This window comes from Octopus bimaculoides, chromosome 20, assembly GCF_001194135.2.
Source record: "Octopus bimaculoides isolate UCB-OBI-ISO-001 chromosome 20, ASM119413v2, whole genome shotgun sequence".
Taxonomy (NCBI): domain Eukaryota; kingdom Metazoa; phylum Mollusca; class Cephalopoda; order Octopoda; family Octopodidae; genus Octopus; species Octopus bimaculoides.
Window position 1 is genome coordinate 25,451,112 of NC_069000.1, and position 4,534 is coordinate 25,455,645.

A 4,534-nucleotide genomic window follows, 5' to 3' on the forward strand; every position below is an offset into this window, starting at 1 on the left:
ATATTCTTCGGTCACTTCGATACCTGACGCGTGGTACACTGTGCACCTATACAGACAACGTTGATTTGAGGAAGAGAGTGACCTCATGTACGGCACATACATATGATCATTATAAACAAATCATTTGTGCAGGTCGTTCGGCAAAAGCTGAACACACATACGTCGTATATGCATATTTACTCTCTCTTTTTGTCGTTCTCTCTCTCTCTATCTCTTTCTCCCCCCTCTCTCTCTCTATATATATATATATATACATATATATATTTATATATGTATGTATATGTATCTATAACTACATCTATCTATCTATCTATCTATCTATCTATCTATCTATCTATCTAGTTCTCTTAGACATGCGCATAGTCACTGGGACAACTACTGTCAGTAGCTACGCTGATGATACAAAATTATCACAGGCAATAAAAAAATCTAGATGACGTTGCAAGCTTACAGCGGGACCTGAATGCAATATACAAGTGAGTTGAAGAAAACAACAGGCTGTTTAATGCTGGAAATTTTCAAGCACGGCACTATCAATTCACGAATGCTGTGCAGCCTGCATGTACAGGACTCGAAAGCACTGCAATTCCAGAGTCACAGGTAATGAAAAATTTGGAGATCAGTATGTGCAATAATGCATCATTTCGTGTGCATATTATCAAGATGACTGCCGAGTGCAGACAACTGGCAGCTTGGATACTAAGGCTCTTTAGGACCAAAAAACTCCAAGAAATTGTTGACACTGTGGAAGATCTTTGTTCTTAATCGCCTGGACTACTGCTCTCAGCTATGGTCACCACGTAGTGCCAAACTAACAGCAGAGCTTGAAGAAGGTCCAATGTCACTATATTAAAAATATTGAAACAGTGCAGTGGATGAGCTACAGAAATAGACTGAAAAGACTGCAACTTTACTTCCTGGAGCGAAGGCGCGACATATGTTTGTGACGTATTTTAAAGGAGAATTCACTGCAGAAAAAGTTCTCTCTTACGGTAAAAGGTGTAAAATCACCATATCTATCCAAGGATTCCCTCAAGTGGAATCTTTGACGGATGTTTCTGGATCTTTGACCTTCCTCAGTGGGAAATACCGATGAGAGATAACCCTCGGTGGATTCAAAGCGGTAACTTTATCTAAAAGCAATTCATATCAGTGGCTGAGTTGCGCCCGTGAACCGCCTGGTCGGAATAAAGAAGGTTAAAGAGCCAGAAACGTGTGTCTGGGAATCCGCTTGGGGTAAGACATGGACAAATATGGCGTTATTACACCTTTTACTCTGAGATAAATTTCACCACAGTAACTGCAGTGAATTTGCCTGTAGATGTTAAAATATGTTACAAACATATTTTAACTAACCTAAAATTCATTTGGTTCAAATGCTGCTATTTTCATTTAGACTGGGTGATCTACGATCGTTGATGTTGTTTGTTTTTAGATAAAGCTACGGCTGTGAATTTGCCCAGGTTATCTCTCTTCACTATTTCCCATTGAGGAAGACTAAAGAACCAGAAACGCGCATCTGGGAATCCGCAAGAAGGAAACCCTAGGCAAATATAGTATTTCTACACCTTTTACCATAAGAGTGAGTTTTTTTCTCCACTGTAGCCGCGCAGAATTTGCCTTTAGAAGTTAAAATATGTCAGCACCTTGTATAGAGATATAATGCTAAAAAGCACAAAAGTATATCAGTAGCAGACGAAAACTATCCAGCGGTGGTGTTGCTAAATCCAGATTTCCGGCTTTTTGCGACAGGCTAAATTTGTCTAAGCTTGCGGCTCCTGGTGCATGTTTGTTACTGATGACGCTAGTGGATGCTTGCAACTCAAATCTGTCATATTAGTATTTCTTGTTGAATGATGTGCAATAAACAATTGCTATGTCTTCAACCATCTCCCTTATTGAACAGATAATTGAATATAACTTCTGCCCACACCATTTCTATCAATTTAGATCAGTCGATATATTCTTTTTCTGCTCTGTCTTTGCCATGTTTGAGTGTATTTTCCTCATATTTTTTCTGTTCAAAACTTTTCTATCTACCGTAATGTCTAGACAAATAGGAAGCTTCTACGCCGTCACACAGCTCTCTGCAATTAACCAAATGTTCCACAATTCCTATTGGATGTAATCTTACGTACGTTGTGTCTAAATAAAAGATACAGATGTCAGGTCTGGAATTCTTTTGATTATAGATTTGTTTGATCAGGACCGAGGTGAATATGCGTAGTGCGTTCCAGAAGTATTCGGACTGTTTTCGGAGATGCAGTTATAACTGTCTTAGATTAATGTAATTTTAGTATAACATGACAATACATCTAATGAATTGACCCGCTAACTTTTGTAATTCCAGATTGAAGGGCACGCTTGTAACAACGCTTTGAACATACCCTACTACCACTGCTTGTCGCAGCTGACTAGCTTGCAGAATGCAGTTGGAACGTGAAGACAATGTGGGTGCTCGCTATGCAATAAGATTTTGTGTTAAAGTGAGCAAAAACGATACAGAAACATATGAAATGCTCCAGACCGCTTATGGATTAACATGCATTAGTAGCGTCTGGTTTTCGCTAGCACAAAAGACTCAAGGACGATAGAGTGGAAATGAGAAACGGTGAGAGGTGTGAGAGGTAGAGAGTCGTCAGAACATCAGAGCTGGTTGAGAAAATTCGCAATTTTCTGCACGAAGATCGTCGTGTGTTTATAAAGACAAAAAGTATATAGTCTGGATTTGTGGCAACTGTAAACAGAATTATTCACGAAAGTCTGAACATGCGCAAAGTTTGTTCCCAGAGTGCTCAGTGACGAGCATCCTGGTAACCTACTGCTTGACAAAGACGGGCATTATAACTGTCCCTCACTCTATGGTCCAGACCTTGCTCCTTGTGACTTTTGGTTGTTCTCTAAGCTGCAGCAGAACCTCAGAGGCAATCGTTTTGAAGATGATGAGTGCTGTGAGAAGGGTCCTTGTAACCATTACTTTCATGGGACCTTTACGAAGTAGATGGAGAAGTTCAACAGGTGCATTGAAATCACAGAAGATCAGAGATTTGCATTCCTTTGAAATAAATGCGTCTCTCCTGAAAAAGTCTGAAAACTTCTAGAATGTACCCTCTAAGCAACAACAATTATTATGTTTAAATGTCTCGACCAAAGTTTGTGATGAGATCTTTGTAAGATCACAGAGCCTCAAGTAAGTGGTATTAAGTGTCCGCAGTGATATAACGAAACACACATGGAGCAGCAAACATACTGCATTGCTTCAATAAACTGCCGTCGTTAATAATATACTAGCAAGACAGGTGGAAATGCCACATTTTATAAATTTAGTTATAAGAATTTATAAATCTTTGTAACTTTGTTTTATTTTGATTATGTCTTTGATTTTGTTCCGTAGGTAAGCTTGACGTAACACTTGAGCACATATCGTACACAAGCAGAACAATATAAACAATATTCCTTTATAAACTTATCTCACAACCAGTGGTTTAGTGACAAGCATTCTGTCCTTCGGTTCACCACTTGATGCGCAGTTTATTCTTCAAGTCATCCGATGTTCCAAGTAATACAATACCCAACAACTTAACAACACTACAGGAAGCACACAAGCACCTTTGTGCCATTATCCTATTTGCTAGAAATAGTGTCAAAGTCTCTCGCAAATCACATTTTTTCTTTTTAAAGAAAGATAGGATGGTTTGGAACGCCTTTAGGTCTGAAGCTGAGAATAAAACATAGCAACGGCGACAGCGTCGACGACATATCACATTAAGGTTCATCACAAAAACATTATTTATAAATGTATTCATTGATCATTATTACCTTGCGCACGTAAGCGAAAGCAGGGTATTGTAATCACTTATCTTTGTGCGTTTGCAAAATTACTGGAAAACGGCTGAAATCACCAAATTTGGCAGAAACACTAAATGGGTGAGTGGCTCGAAATGATGAAAATTTGGTTTGATTGTCAAACATATATGAATGCATGCATAGATATGCGACTGTGTGTGTATGCGTGTGTGTACAGTGATGGATTCGAGAGTTTCGTTTATTTACGAGTTGCTTTCTTAATTATCACCAGAATATAAATACCTATGATGGTCATACTTTAAAAAAAATCGAACTTACAAATTTCTCGATAAGCACGTGATGATATCCTTTATAACCTAAAACGAACTACAGCACGTTTGATTCACCTACCATCATTGAAAAACACTGAAAACACTTCTCAAATTCTATGCAATATTTTCTATAAGTATTTTATTTTGTTAATTGTCTTTTTTATAATCATAATCATTCATAATCATGATTATTATTTGAATAAGCATTTGTTTAGTCGTATGCAAGTTGTATATTGAACTTTCCAAAGAACCCTTTGATTTTCTTTGTCAACACGTATTTTAGCATTTCACTGTAAAACTATTGAAATAGACAGTTTTTTTTTAACACGCATGATTCTTCAGTGAAAACCTGGAGAAGAATCGTTATTTTATTTTATTATTTTTTGAAAATTTTAATTCCAAACCCCCTAAAATAA

The 4,534-nt window shown here is 37.6% G+C and overlaps 1 protein-coding gene across 1 annotated transcript in view; it reads left to right on the forward strand.

Moving 5' to 3' along the window:
• LOC106882794 (ammonium transporter Rh type A) overlaps positions 1 to 4,534 on the forward strand; it is a 33,896-nt gene that overhangs the window by 12,138 nt on the left and 17,224 nt on the right. The gene's annotated exons all lie outside the window — the stretch shown is intronic.